Below are 15,574 nucleotides of genomic sequence, written 5' to 3' on the forward strand. Positions count from 1 at the left end.
AGAAGGGCAAAAAGATCACTTCACGCTGATAAAGGGAACTATTGTGCAGGAGGAAGTAAGTCTAAAAAACATACATGGCACTGAACCTCAGAGCATCCCATTTCCTACAAAATATGAAAATACAGACTCCCAAACAGTAACAATGGGTGATTTTGTTCCTTCTGTCTTGCCAAAGAGATGTGGGTCAGACAAAATCAGCAAGGAAAGTTCGGAATTCAATGAGATGTGATATCAAAGGGACTTCACAGACATCTACAGAATATTCCACCCAAACAGCTTCTGAACATTCATTCTTCTCAGCCCATGGAACTTTCTCCAAAACAAAAATTAATAACAAGATGGGGGCGGAATATATAAAACCATGGAGACTGGTCAACTGACACTTGAATGATCGGTGGGTCATTGAAGAAATAAGGGAGGAAGTGAAAAAACTGCTAGAAGCAAATGAAAACGGAATCACGACTTATCAGAGCCTTGCACACACAGCAAGGCCAGGGCTAAGAGGGAAGTGATAGCTTCATTTAAAAAATCAGAGAGTCCTCAAATGAACGATGTAACAATGCACCCCAATTCTTCTGTGTCCCAGCCACGTAAAAGCCATCACTTTGGAGGTAAAAGGATCCCAGTGTCATTGCCACGAGTTCTCACCATCCAGCTAGAACCGAATCTATACCACTACCTTTTGCAAGCAAACTGAAAGGTAACCAGTTTTGCCAACTTGAGAAGTGAAATTTTCTGGCTGGGTTTTCCACAAGCACTGTGTTATAGGGCAAATCCATAGGGTGACACGCACACGTAAATTACATCTGTGTTCATTTATAAGCACAATTGAGCCAATGGCAGAAAACGAATGTGCTGTAAAGGTTATAATAAAATATGATTCCATGGTAGGAACAGTTTTCTGCCTCAAGGAAATCAAAATGCAGCCACTGGCATGCACCATGTAGTGTGTGTACCCCATTTGCTGTCTTGGGACCTATGGGCACGTGTTAGAGTTGTACGAGGCCAGGGGCTCCATCGTCTCAGGTCTGCCTGTGGGTAGGAAGTGTTTCATGGATCCCTCTACCACCCCAGTTGTCCCTCTTCCACTTTCACGACCTTGCCTTTTGCTTTGTGTGGCTTTGTCCACCTCCCACAAATGAGAAAAAAGCACGTTACACTTGTTTTTGTGGGCCTGGCTTAGAAGGAAAATACGCCACCGAGGACGGGGCATTTATGAGGATCCTCTTGAAAGGCTGTTCTGGACCACGGCTGGCCTCTGTCCTCTGTCCCTGGGAGGGAGGTTTTGTGGGGTCGGGGAGCCCGGCCAGGGTCAGCCTCATCTGCTTTTTAACTCCTACCTCTCACCAGCTGCCTCACTTTGGATAAGTGGCCTCTATTCTTAATCTGTTCCCTCACCATTTTAAGATCAAAATGTCAATGCGTTTACATTCGCATGTCTGTAACATCACTGAGGCAGGACGGACAGATGAGAAGAGCAAGAAATTATATCATTTTAATAAATATTTAAAGGGCCAGGCTCTGACACTGGAACGAGGAAGTAAAAACTGAAAAGTCAGGTCCCCTCCCCTCTCCTTCTAGAAGCTAAGTGACAGGGACAGGGGGACCCAAAGGAGCTGCCTGCTTCTGCTTTGGTCTTTGAGATGTTAACAAGCTCCTAGGCCCTTGAATGGGTGGAAAATACCAAGCCTGGCAGAGGGAAGTCCTACTGTCCCTGCGTTTTGGGTGGGTCGGGATGAGCCCTTGCTGTGTTACAGCCATGTCAGCCACCCAGACCCGTGACTCTGACCACCTTCATTCCCCTAGTTCCCCAGCATAAGGCCAAGGATGGGGCCCCCATTACGATCTCTACTCCCATTTCCTGCATGGGGGCAGAGCATCTCTCTCTCTTTCTCTCTTTTCCCCATTTCTCCCCACTGTTATCCTGTTGTACTAAATTTCCTTCCTAATGAATTTTACTACATCTTGCTTTTGTGTCTTGCTTGAATTCTTTTCCTGCCAGACACAAAAGCCAAGGTATTTATCAGTACTGCTCTTCTGGTAACAGCACCATATAAATGATATATTCGTAGATTTGGATTTTCCCTATTGTTTGGCACCACTAAAAACTTCTCTATGCATTAAAGTGTACTGAAACTTGGGCATCTTTCCAGAACGATTCCATTTTGACGTGGAAGAGACTAACGGCCTCAAGTACCAAATGATTTGATCAAATAGCGCTTCTTTGGGCATCGGTGCAATCAAAGATGTTCATTTGGATGATTTCCATGACTCTGATTCCCAGCAGAAGAATTTACAGTTCTTTAAGGAGGAAAGAGTCGGGAAGAGGGAAAGCGTGGCGGGTTGTGAAAGGCGACAGTTTGGCCGTGGGTTAAATTGGGCTGGGGCTGTGGTGTTGGAGAGGACGTGGTCCATGGCTGCAGTGGGATGCCAGAATCCGAGGAATGGGAAGAAGCCATGCGTGTGGGGAAGGAGGAAGCGTCCAGATGGAGGAGAGCCCGGTGGCAATGGAGGCCTCTTCAGAGCCCGGCCAGCAGGAGCGAGCGGGTTGGATTTTGCACAGGAACTGCTTGTGTGATCTTAGAACCCATCAGAGAGCAAAAGGAACCGGGACACTTGTCCTCCTATTGCTGTCTGCACACAATTTTACATCTCTTCCCAGGAAGAACTAAAAGTGAGTCAACATGCAGGATCCAAGGGAAGTGCTTGGAGGCCCATGTCCTCCTCCTGCAGGGACACACTCCTTCCTAACCCGGGTTCCTCCCTCCCTGCTCTCCCCTGCTCACACCTGTGTGTCCTGCACCGAGAGATGGGAACTGCTGTCTAAAACCCGCTCTCACTTGTGCACGACAGCAGTGATGCGTCTGTTATCTGTAATTCGGGTGGCTCTGGATGGCAAGGGTAGCACTTCTGCCATGTGACATTGTCAGGACGCACCCCAATGCTACACAGATGCCGGGCGGCATTCGTGATTAGAACGGCCAGGGCCCCTGACACATGGGCACCGTCTCCCTTGCCATCCAATGGGCTAAACCGAGTCAAGCCTGCTCACCGTGGTGATGCAATTCTGTGATTCTCGTGTGGTTGGCTGCTTCAAGCTTGTCCTTGCAGAAAGGAGCAGGACACCGGGAACATCAAAGGAAGGGACAACGGTGGTTAATGTTTTATTTAGTGTTATAACAGATCTGAGTGTGCTTTGATTAGAGGAACGAAGAAGTTTCTATTTGCATGAGCGCATTGCAGAATTTATTTATAGCCCATCACGGGTGGGTCCCATGGGTGTTGGGAATATTTAACAAATGGTAATTCCATCAGATGGGGATGGTGAATTATTGATTTGTATCTGCATTTACACCAATAAACCCATTTCTACCTCATTCCCACCCTCCCACCGTTAAATGCACACCCCGTGTGCACTCAATTATTGTATTCCAACATCAAATTCTTCTGCTCCTCCTCCCACTTGACGAGATCAGCGAGCCAGGGAGGACCCTGCATGGCCTCCTTGCCCTCCAGAAAGCAGGAAGGCTGCATTTGGAGACGAGGGCACCTTGTCAGGAGTTACCTTTGGCAGCCAGTCAGGATGGTGAACCATTTCCGACCCAGGTGAAAGTGATAATTCAAGAGATTCAGATGAGTCCTATGGGGCCAAGCTCACACCCTAGAAACCTGTCTTCCGCTCATTAGTTACTGCGTGGTGTCTCAGGTGGCTGACTTTGTTTTTCCACAATCTTGCTGGCCATCTTCTCATCTGAATCCCAAGTTTCTACCTGTTCCCTGTGTGCGTGGGAGATGCTCTGTGTCACAGAGTGCCATGAAATTGTGACGTCTGGTGCCAGACTCATTATCTGTCAGTTCCGTGAGTTTGGAATCCAGGCCTGGCTCTATGGGTTCTCTCAAGGACGCCTCACAGTGTTGGCCGTGGCCAGGCGAGCAGACTATGTCCACACCTGAGCTCATCCAAGTTCCTGGTAACTCCAACTGCAGGGCTGGGTCCTCCTACCAAAGTGGGGTTCCTTCCAAGGACTCCTCTTTTTGCTTCTAAGCCGGTTTTGGGGGACGCACAGTGCATTCCAGGAAGTACTGGGCAGAGGCTGTCCTGTGCGGCTGGTCTTTGGGCATTTGGGACAGCATCGCTTATTCCATCAAATCCCCAAAGAACAGGCTTCAGGAGGAGTGTTAGCAGTTCAAAACCAGAATCTTTTGTCAAGTAGTCACGAAGGGGCCTCCCGCCTTCTTTGTCACTTTGGGTGAGGTCAAGACACCAGGGAACACCTCAGGACTCAGTCTGAGCAAAAGTCACAAACACCTGTGTCTGGGGACCACCGGCAGCCGTCTTGGACTCAGTACCCCATCCGCATCTTCTTCCTGACCTGGGGATTGCCCAGGGGAGGGGGTGGCAGATAGGGCTTTGAACTCAGGGCCCTGTGCCATGGTCCCCCGTCCTTCTCTGCTTTAGTTATTTTATGGACAAGGTCTCTGGCAGATTACCCAAGGCTGGCCTCAGGGCACAGTCCTTCTATCTATGCTGCCTGTGTAGCTGGGATTACAGAGATGAACCACCACACCTGGCTAAGATCTATTAAAATAGTCACCAATACATTCTTGTCACCTAATTATAAAAGAATGATCATTGCTTTTTTTGTTGTCACTTGTCTCACTCAGCTTAGATTTCTCAAGAATTCCCATAAAGTGAATTTTAAGATAAGGATATATAAAATTATGAGCTCTCCAGAATGCATTCTAACACTCTTTGATGTGAAAGTCACCATCAGAACACCTATACTTGATGGTGTAGCAATGTGTGATTCAGTTCTGTGAGACTCAAATCGTATCCATCACAAACGGTCAGAACGGATTCGTTATTCAGGGGTCAATCTTCAATGTTACATTTGTCATCAACCAAAACTGTATGATGGGAGTTCTTTCAAAACATTTAATGCCTTGCAAAATTTACTATACTGATCATATCAATAAAACCAGACTTTTCTAGTTTACCAAAGCAAGTAGAAAACCAGAACTGAATGTACATAGAAATGTAGATATAAAAACACTCGTAAAGTGTGACAAGAAAATGAGAAATGACACACCAACTGACAACCCTTGAAGGAAATATTTGCTGTTCTTGATACGCAATTCTAGTGAAAAATTTCCTAGTTCTACCTTGCTTGTTACACAGTTCTGAGACAGTTCAAGCTAAAAGATCAGTGAAAAGGACAACTTTTCTAAGATCCTTGTTCTGGCATTATTTCATATCATATTTTTGGTGCATTTTATTAGAATGTCTATTTGCTGTTATAATTAATATAAATTGCATGTGTGTTGGAATCGTGTGAATTCCCCTCAGCTGCTTCCAAATTCCTGTGTGATTGATAGCAATGCAATTCCGTTGTGGCTGTGTATGGTTAGCTGGGGTCTAGCTAAATTGTCAAGTTTTTAAATTGCTGCCTACAAAGGTGTATTTTTACTAAATCATATCATTAGATAATAATTAGACTGAATAAATACACTAAATCACATTTATGAGCTTGGGATCGTGGAAAGGTCTTGTTTTGATTTGTTTTTCAGCGCTGGGGTTTTAACTCCAAACCTCGCCCTTGCTAGGCAGGCGCTCTACCACTTGAGCCCCTCCACCAGCCCCTTTTTGGGTTTTTTTGAAGTAGGAACTATTTCCCAGGGGCTGCAGCTTCAAACCCCGAACCTCCCGATCTCTGCCTCCTGAATGACAGGCGTGAGGCACAGGAGCTGCCCAGGGATTCTTCTGTACATCCTTGGAGAGAGGGTGCCTGTTGCGGACCAGGCATGGACCCTGGACTGGGATACAATGGAGCTTGCAAAGCCTCTCCACAGTAAGAGCTTGCAAAGCCTCTCCTACCATATTTCCCCAGCACCAGGAGTCTTGACCTTTGTTCTCACATCTCCTTGAAGAAAACAACCTGCTGTGTCTGCATACCAGCTCCCTGATGCAAAATGAGATAAAGCTCCAGAACTGTTAGGAGACTCCCTGATGTCAGATTCATCAGTACCATAGGTAAGGTGTCCTGCGTGCCTTGATGGTTCCAGAACTGATGTGCTGTAATTAAGCTTCATTCCCCTTAGGAAAATGAGCCCACCAAACCTCACTCCTCTCACCTTGCATCAAGAGTTGTTGCAGCTTGATTTTTACCTGAGTCTGACCTGTAAAATAAACACTCTGGCCCAGGTAGGCGCTCACGTTTCCCATCAGGAACGTGCAGCCCTCCCGTCCCCAGCTTTCTGTTGTATGTCTGTATGTCTGTGTGTCTGTGTGTCTGTGGGTTCCATATTTCTCAGTCCCCACGCAGGTAGCAGGTGGGTGCCGTTGAGCTGCAAAGGACCTCCAAATAGTCAGGTTCAGTGGGATCGCCGTGTCATTTTCGCACAACTTCTGGGTTGACGTATTTCTGACTGCATAACGACACAGCTCTTACATCTGCTAGCTTTCTGTTGCTGTGACAAAACACTTGAGAAAATAAATGTATTTTTTGGGGGGGGGACAAATACATTTCTTTGGTCTGGGCATCAGACTGGCCAAAAGTCTTGCTGTGGGTGCTAGCAGCCCAGACGGAGGGACCCCACCCCCTGATCTCCAAGACTAGCTTTTCAAGTGACCTTGGACTGACGCCTCGAAAGCTGCAAAGCAAATGAAGCCTTTTCTCCTTTAAATTTATTTATTTTCTCCTCCCTTTTCCATGGCGTTGCTCACACCCACACCCACCACACCACTGGCTGCCTTTACAGCCTACCTTGGGCCCCCAAAACGTCCCTTTCCTAAACCAAGTAGGTCTGGTCTTTCTCTGGAAGTCCACCAAGAGAAGAGGAGCTGACCATCCAAGAAAACTCAGGACCAATGCACCCGCTGGTCTGGGGACAGGATCCCTGCTGCTCCCTCCCTCAGTCCAGCAAACACCGGGCATCACCTCAGGGCACCTGCTCAGCCTGGCCTGCTCCCCAAGCCCACAATCACTTTCTATCACCTCCTCCAGCATTCAGTAGGAGAAACTGAGGCACTCTGGTTCCAGGGAGAATGACCTGAGTCACGATAGCCAAGAGGGCAGCAGGGAAGAGCCTCATGTCTGAACAGTGGCTTAGAAGACACACACTTAACGCCTGGTTGGAGACCTGAGGATGACGACGGGCTGAAGGAAGTGGACATGGCCGGATGGCACCTCAGCCTTTCCCTGTGAGCAGTGGGGACGGCACTGCTGTTAGGAGGAAGCTGTGTCCACTACAGGGTGTCCTCGGAAATCCTGCCCCATGCTGCTAACCTCTCACCCCATATCCTCATGAGAGTGCCCTCTGTCCCTGTGTCTCACTCACTCTCATTGATACACACACAAACCCCAGGAACAAATGGCCCCAGAGTCCTCCTGGATCCCAGTCAGGGTCTCTTAGCTCTCTGCCCCATGTGTTTCCTTTGCTGAGAAAGTCACCGGCTGCCTCCTGTAAGCTATGATAAGACAGAGCCTCATGGCAGGAGTGTGTGGCAGAGAAAAACCAACCACCTCATGGTGGCCAATACCCCATTAAGCTATGAGTTGATCAATGGGTCAATCGACCCACTGGTGAGTCACAGCCCTCCAGATGTTGTCACCTCCCAAAGGCCCCACCACTGAGCACTGCTGCACTGGGGACCAAGCCTTCCACACATGAACCTTGTGGGGACATTTCAGATCCAAACCATGACATATAACGACACTGCATGTGAAATGGAACAACAGCATGGGGAACGGGGCATTTTCCTCCAACGTGTTGAGGGGGGACAAGTGTCATCACCACCTGTTTATGGTTTTCAGCAGAGGGAAACAGCCTCAAGGGGTAACAGAGAGCAAGCGCGTCCTCCAAAATCTTTGACTTCTTCCTTATGTTAAAAAAGGTGCATAAGATAAAGCAAAATATTCCCCTTTTGATTCTACGTTTCCATCAGAGCAAAGTGGGGCATCATTAATGAAGACAGTTTCATTTTCTCAGGCATAAAGGATTTCTAATAAGACCCCACTACAAACCTCTAACTTTACTATGAAAAAACCATATTAAAAGGACCATTTGAAATATCTGCCGTTTGTCAGTTCCTCAATGACAGATGTACTGTAGTAGGGGATGCTAATAATTTTAGGGGTACAGGGTATACGGTGACTCTTTGTACCTTGTTTCCAGTCTTCCTCTGAGCCTCAACCCTCTCCAAAAACAAAGTCTTACGTAGCTGCAATTTTTCCTTCTTGCTTTAAATGATATGTGTTGCGTCTGTAATTTTTCTGTGAAAAGAAGTAGCCATTCTCTGTAATTTCAGCAGCGTTTTGTCTTGTGCAAGTGTTCCTGGGCACGCCGATCAGGATCAGCATTGTGGAAAACAGTGAAAGTTCTGAAGGAAAGTAAACGTGGACCTTCCCTGTGACCGAGCAACCTCTCTTCTGCATTACCCTTCAAGGAAGGGAAATCACCGCCTCGTGAAGATATTTGTGTTCCCATATTCACAATGGGCAAGACATGGGAACCAATGAGTTGTCTGTGGATGGGGAAATGCGTAGACCAACAGTGCTGTATATGCACAATGGAAGGCAGTTTAGGGCCCAGAAGGAAATCCTGACATTTCTGACAATGGGATGACCCATTAGATGATTTAGAAGAGGGAGTACGGGGTGGAGGAACCTCCTTACCTCATGGTGGTCACGGGGCAAAGAGAGTAGCAGGGTGAGCAGAGGTCCCACTGTCACCTCAATGGCACACCCCCAATGACCTAACTTCCTCCCCAAAGGCCCCACCTCTGAAAAGCTTCAGCACCTCCCAGTAACTCCTTTCCGAGCACCTTTGCAAACACTGGCAGCGGGTTATTTGTAGAACCGCGATGTGATCAATTACATTTGAAGCCTAAGAGCCTCAACCAGCCCTGGGGGATTAGGCCGAGGCATCTCGCGGTTGCTAAGCTTAGCTGTCACCACCAGCTGTAATCATTGTTCTTCATTGGCTACTTAAAAGTGTTCGTTCACCTGTAGGTTGATTTTACTTGAATTGATTCTGCCGTAACACGACGTGCAGTAAGCAAGAGGCAAGACACGAGGGGAGTCGGTGTGCAATGAGTTCTTGGAGAAGCGTCCGTGGACTGGGGTGTAGCTCGGTTGTTGAGTGCTTGCTTATCGCATGCAAGGCCAAGGGTTTGATTCTCAGAACCCCCTCCCCACCGTGCAAAGGGAACATCTTTGTTCCTGAGGAGATGGGGATGGGTTGGTGGAAGGGGGACAGAGACAGCAGCACAACCGATGGGAAAGGCCTGCAGGGTCCCAGCCCCATTCTAGTCCTCTGGAAATTCTGACATGCAATTCAGAGTCTCTTTATTGTGAATAAAAACCATGGGCTTTCTTTTGTGCACCTGTGGCTTTCCCTAGACAATGTTAACCCTACAGAAGAGTGTCCAAACTTTTCCTGGGTCTCTCTGCACTTTCAAATCTTCAGGCTATGCACAATTTACATGGGAGAGTTGTAAAAGTGGGGTGCCAAACTGAAAAACAAGTCAAACAAGTACACACAGATATGCACACACACACACACACACCTGCACATGCGCCCTTACACACTAAGAGAACCTGAGCTGTGCTTTTAGGAATAGTTGAAAGGTAAAAGTGATGCAAAGGGTTGGTGCGTCTCCCTGTGGCACGCGCTCTAAGGCGATCGGTAATACATTTCCCCCAAAAGCAGCGTGCCTGGGATGGTGCAAGTGGGAAATCTCCATCCTCACTGACCTGTGTTTTCACAATTTCCCTGCCAGGCACCAGGGCTCACGCCTGTAATCCCAGCTATGCAGGAGGTGAAGATCAAGGGAACCGTGGTTCAAAGCCAGCACACAGAAAAAGTCCATGAAATGACATCTCAGCCAGCAGCTGGGTGTGGTGACGAGCTCCTGCCATTCCAGCTTTGCGAGAGGCTGACATTGGGAGGATTGCAACTCCAAGCCAGAAAAAGTCACAAGACCCCATCACAACAGAAAAACCTGAGTGGGTGGTTTGTGCTTGATTGGGGAAAGAAAGAGAGAGAGAAGCAGGGAGGGAGGGAGGGAGGGAGGAAGGAAGGAAGGAAGGATGGAAGGAAAGAAGGAAGGAAGGAAGGACGGAAGGAAAGAAGGAAGGAAGGAAGGATGGAAGGAAAGAAGGAAGGAAGGAAGAAATGAAAGAAGGAAGGAAGGACGGAAGGAAAGAAGGAAGGAAGGAAAGAAGGGAGGAAGGAAGGAAGGAAGGATGGAAGGAAAGAAGGAAGGAAGGAAGGAGGGAGGGAGGAAGGAAGGAAAGAAGGAAAGAAGGAAGGAAGGAAGGAAAGAAGGAAGGAAGGAAGAAAAGAAGGAAAGAAGGAAGGAAGGACAGAAAGAAGGAAGGAAGGAAGGAAGGAAGGAAAGAAGGAAAGAAGGAAAGAAGGAGGAAGAAAGGAAGGAAGGAAAGAAGGAAGGAAGGAAGGAAGGAAATGACAAGACCTTATATCAAACATAACCAAAACAAAAAGCATTAGAGGTATGGTTCAAGCAGCAGAGTGCATGCCTAGCAAGTGTGAAGTCCTGAGTTCAAATCCCAGGACCACCAAAAAAAAACCCGTCACAAGTTAATGTTAGGCTTAATATTGGGGAAATGATCATTTTCTGTTTCTTTTTTTCCCCATATATGTGTATCTTATCTCAAAAGCTGTCATCTTGTAAGAAACAACATTTTCAAAAGACAGGCATCCTTCCAAAGACACTACTGCGTTGTAGAGACAGCTTTATATTAAAGACGAAAATGCGGCCACTGGATAACTAGCTGTTCTGCAAGAAAACACTGCTTCGGCTTTCTTTCTCTCGTCCGTGGTTCCTCAGACGTAAAGAATTGTTTTTTTTTTTCTTTTATTATTCATATGTGCATACAAGGCTTGGTTCATTTCTCCCCCCCTGCCCCCACCCCCTCCCTTACCACCCACTCCACCCCTCCCTCTCCCCCCCACCCCCTCAATACCCAGCAGAAACTATTTTGCTCTTATTTCTAATTTTGTTGTAGACAGAGTATAAGCAATAACAGGGACAAGGGTTTTTGCTGGTTGAGATAAGGATCGCTATACAGGGTATTGACTCACATTGATTTCCTGTGCGTGGGTGTTACCTTCTAGGTTAATTCTTTTTGATTTAACCTTTTCTCTAGTACCTGTTCCCCTTTTCCTATTGGCCTCAGTTGCATTTAAGGTATCTGCTTTCGTTTCTCTGCGCTAAGGGCAAAAAATGCTAGCTAATTTTTGAGGCGTCTTACCTATCCTCACCCCTCCCTTGTGTGCTCTCGCTTTTATCATGTGCTCATAGTCTAATCTCATTGTTGTGTTTGCCCTTGATCTAATGTCCACATATGAGGGAGAACATACGATTTTTGGTCTTTTGGGCCAGTCTAACCTCACTCAGAATGATGTTCTCCAATTCCATCCATTTACCAGAGAACGATAACATTTCGTTCTTCTTCATGGCTGCATAAAATTCCCTTGTGTATAAGTACCACATTTTCTTAATCCATTCGTCAGTGGTGGGGCATCTTGGCTGTTTCCATAACTTGGCTATTGTGAATAGTGCCGCAATAAACATGGATGTGCAGGTGCCTCTGGAGTAACAGTCTTTTGGGTATATCCCCAAGAGTGGTATTGCTGGATCAAATGGTAGATCGATGTCTAGCTTTTTAAGTAGCCTCCAAATTTTTTTCCAGAGTGGTTGTACTAGTCTACATCCCCACCAACAGTGTAAGAGGGTTCCTTTTTCCCCGCATCCTCGCCAACACCTGTTGTTGGTGGTGTTGCTGATGATGGCTATTCTAACAGAGGAGAGGTGGAATCTTAGTGTGGTTTTAATTTGCATTTCCTTTATTGCTAGAGATGGTGAGCATTTTTTCATGTGTTTTTTGGCCATTTGAATTTCTTCTTTTGAGAAAGTTCTGTTTAGTTCACATGCCCATTTCTTTATTGGTTCATTAGTTTTGGGAGAATTTAGTTTTTTAAGTTCCCTATATATTCTTGTTATCAGTCCTTTGTCTGATGTGTAGCTGGCAAATATTTTCTCCCACTCTTGGGTGTTCTCTTAAGTTTAGAGACCATTTCTTTTGATGAACAGAAGCTTTTTAGCTTTATGATGTCCCATTTATCTATGCTATCTCTTAGTTGCTGTGATATCAACTGCGTTGATACTAGTAGAAGGTGATAGACATGGATCTAGTTGCTGTGCTGCTGGGGTTTCGTTGAGAAAGTTCTTACCTATACCTACTAACTCCAGAGTATTTCCTACTCTTTCCTGTATCAACTTTAGAGTTTGTGGTCTGATATTAAGATCCTTGATCCATTTTAAGTTAATACTGGTATAGGGTGATATACATGGATCTAGTTTCAGTTTTTTGCAGACTGCTAACCAGTTTTCCCAACAGTTTTTGTTGAAGAGGCTGCTATTTCTCCATCGTATATTTTTAGCGCCTTTGTCAAAGACAAGTTGGTTATAGTTGTGTGGCTTCATATCTGGGTCCTCTATTCTGTTCCACTGGTCTTCATGTCTGTTTTTGTGCCAGTACCATGCTGTTTTTATTGTTACTGCTTTGTAATATAGTTTGAAGTCAGGTATCATAGCATTGTTCTCTTGACTGAGTATTGCCTTGGCTATTCATGGCCTCTTGTGTTTCCATATAAATTTCATGGTAGATTTTTCAATTTCTTTAATGAATGTCATTGGAATTTTGATGGGAATTGCATTAAAAATGTAGATTACTTTTGGGAGTATAGACATTTTTACTATGTTGATTCTACCAATCCATGAGCATGGGAGATCTCTCCACTTTCTATAGTCTTTCCCAATCTCTTTCTTCAGAAGTGTATAGTCTCCCTTGTAGAGGTCTTTCACAGCTTTTGTTAGGTTTACACTTAGGTATTTGATTTTTTTTGAGGCTATTGTAAGTGGAATTGTTTTCATACATTCTTTTTCAGTTTGCTCATTGTTAGTGTATAGAAATGCTAGCGATTTTTCTATGTTGATTTTATATCCTGCTACCTTGCTATAGCTATTGATGGTGTCTAGTAGCTTCTGAGTAGAGTTTTTTGGGTCTTTAAGGTATAGGATTTTGTCATCTGCAAGTAGGGATATTTTGACAATTTCTTTACCTATTTGTATTCCTTTTATTCCTTCTTCTTGCCTAATTGCTCTGGCTAGGAATTCCAGTACTATGTTGAATAGGAGTGGAGATAGTGGGCATCCTTGTCTGGTTCCTGATTTTAGAGGGAATGGTTTCAGTTTTTCTCTGTTAAGTATAATGCTGGCTGTAGGTTTGTCATATATAGCTTTTATAATGTTGAGGAACTTTCCTTCTATTCCTAGTTTTCTTAGAGCTTTTATCATGAAATGGTGTTGGGTCTTATCAAAGGCTTTTTCTGTATCTATTGAGATGATCAAGTGCTTTTTGTCTTTGCTTCTGTTAATGTGGTTTGTTACGTTTATTGATTTTCATATGTTGAACCACCCCTGCATTCCTGGGATGAAGCCTACTTGGTCGTGGTGAATGATCTTTTTGATGTGTTGTTGAATTCGATTTGCCATTATTTTATTGAGGATTTTTGCATCAATGTTCATTAAGGAGATTGGCCTATAGTTCTCCTTTTTGGAGGTTTCTTTGCCTGATTTTGAGATAAGTGTAATCCTGGCTTCATAAAATGTATTAGGCAGTTTCCTTCCCTTTCTATTTCATGGAACAGTTTAAGGAGGGTTGGTATCAGTTCTTCTTTTAAGGTCTGATAGAATTCAGCAGAGAATCCATCTGGTCCTGGACTTTTCTTTCTGGGGAGACTCTTGACTGCTGCTTCAATTTCATTTTGTGTTATAGATCTATTCAGGTGATTAATTTCCTCTTGGTTCAGTTTTGGATTATCATATTATCTAGAAATCTGTCCATTTCTTTAAGATTTTCAAATATATTTGAATATAGGTTCTCGAAGTAGTCTCTGAGGATTTCCTGGACTTCCATGGTGTTTGTTGTTATCTCCCCTTTGCATTCCTGAATCAATAACTTGGGTTTTTCCTCTCCTCATTTTAGTCAGGTTTGCCAGTGGTCTATCAATGTTATTTATTTTTTCAAAGAACCAACTTTTTGTTTCATTAATTCTTTGTATGTTTTTTTGGTTTCTATTTCGTTGATTTCAGCTCTTATTTTTATTATTTCTCTCCTTCTATTTGTTTTGGGATTTGCTTGTTCTTGTTTTTCTAGGAATTTGAGATGTATCATTAGGTCATTGATTTGGGATCTTTCAGTCTTTTTAATATATGCGCTGATGGCTATAAACTTTCCTCTCAGGACCGCCTCAGCTGTGTCCCATAGGTTCTGGTAGGTTGTGTTTTCATTTTCATTGACTTCCAGAAACTTTTTAATTTCCTCTTTTATTTCATCAATGATCCATTGTTCATTAAGTAATGAGTGATTTAGTTTCCAGCTGTTTGCATGTTTTTTGTCTTTATTTTTGTTGTTGAGTTCTAGTTTTACTGCATTGTGATCATATCTATGTACATCAGAGAAAGTATTCTATAATTTTCCATTTTGTTGTGTCTTCATCAAGTTTTGGCATTGTAGTACTGGTTTCAAAGACTAAGTTGAGGAGAAAAAAGATGGTGAATTGCTGATAGAGCCCCAAACACCAAGTTCCTACAAACCACAAGTGCTTGGAGAGTCACAGATTGTCTATAAATGGAACAAGAAGTGCTACTGCAGAACTGACAATTATTGCCAGCAGCCCTAGCCTGCTGCACTTTGACCTTTGATACCAGAGAGTGCCTTTCAATCCACTTAGATGAGCTTGATACTTTCAGTCCGGTAGAGAGGGGGTAATTCAGTCCACACTTCTCTACACAAAGAAAGACAGCACAGGTGCAGGCTAGCCAAGCCTGAGAACAGCTTGTGAGAAACTATAACTTTGTTGACCATCTCTGAGAATCTTAGTTGTAAGCGGAAACTGACTGCCCTCCCAGGGAAGAGGTTTGGCTAGCCTGAGCTATGTAGGGCTCCCAGGCTTGCCCTACAGGTGGGAGGAGCTGGTCACTGCTCTCAGATCAGCACTGATGGGACCACCTTGGAGAACCCACCTACCACAGTTGGCTGAAGCTAACTGCCCTCCTAAGAGGAACCTATGGGTAATCAGCTTATGTGGAGCATCCTGTAGAGAGGGGCACTACTGATTTCCACTTAGTAATTATACCTATCTTAGAGAGGGGCAGGGACCCAGAGAAAAGTCCCCATGTAAATGGACTTAGGCCTACGTGGTAGAGGAGAGATAGTACTTGGAGGGAACACATGACAGCTGCAGTCTAAAACCTGATGACCACACGCTAAGAGGAGAACACATACAGGAGGAATAAAGAAAGGGAAGGAAACCTGAAATTTGAAAGTGGTTGACGTGCCCACTGTAGAGGAGTGAATAAAGTAATAAAGTGACAGACGCCACTATGGGAAGGTGACCGGGAAGTAGTGAAGAGGTCAGGTAGAGATGAACCAATGTGGGTTGTAATACACGTGTGCATGGAAACGATGCTAGGAATTTCTCT

The sequence above is a fragment of the Castor canadensis genome, chromosome X (assembly GCF_047511655.1).
Source record: "Castor canadensis chromosome X, mCasCan1.hap1v2, whole genome shotgun sequence".
Classification (NCBI taxonomy): domain Eukaryota; kingdom Metazoa; phylum Chordata; class Mammalia; order Rodentia; family Castoridae; genus Castor; species Castor canadensis.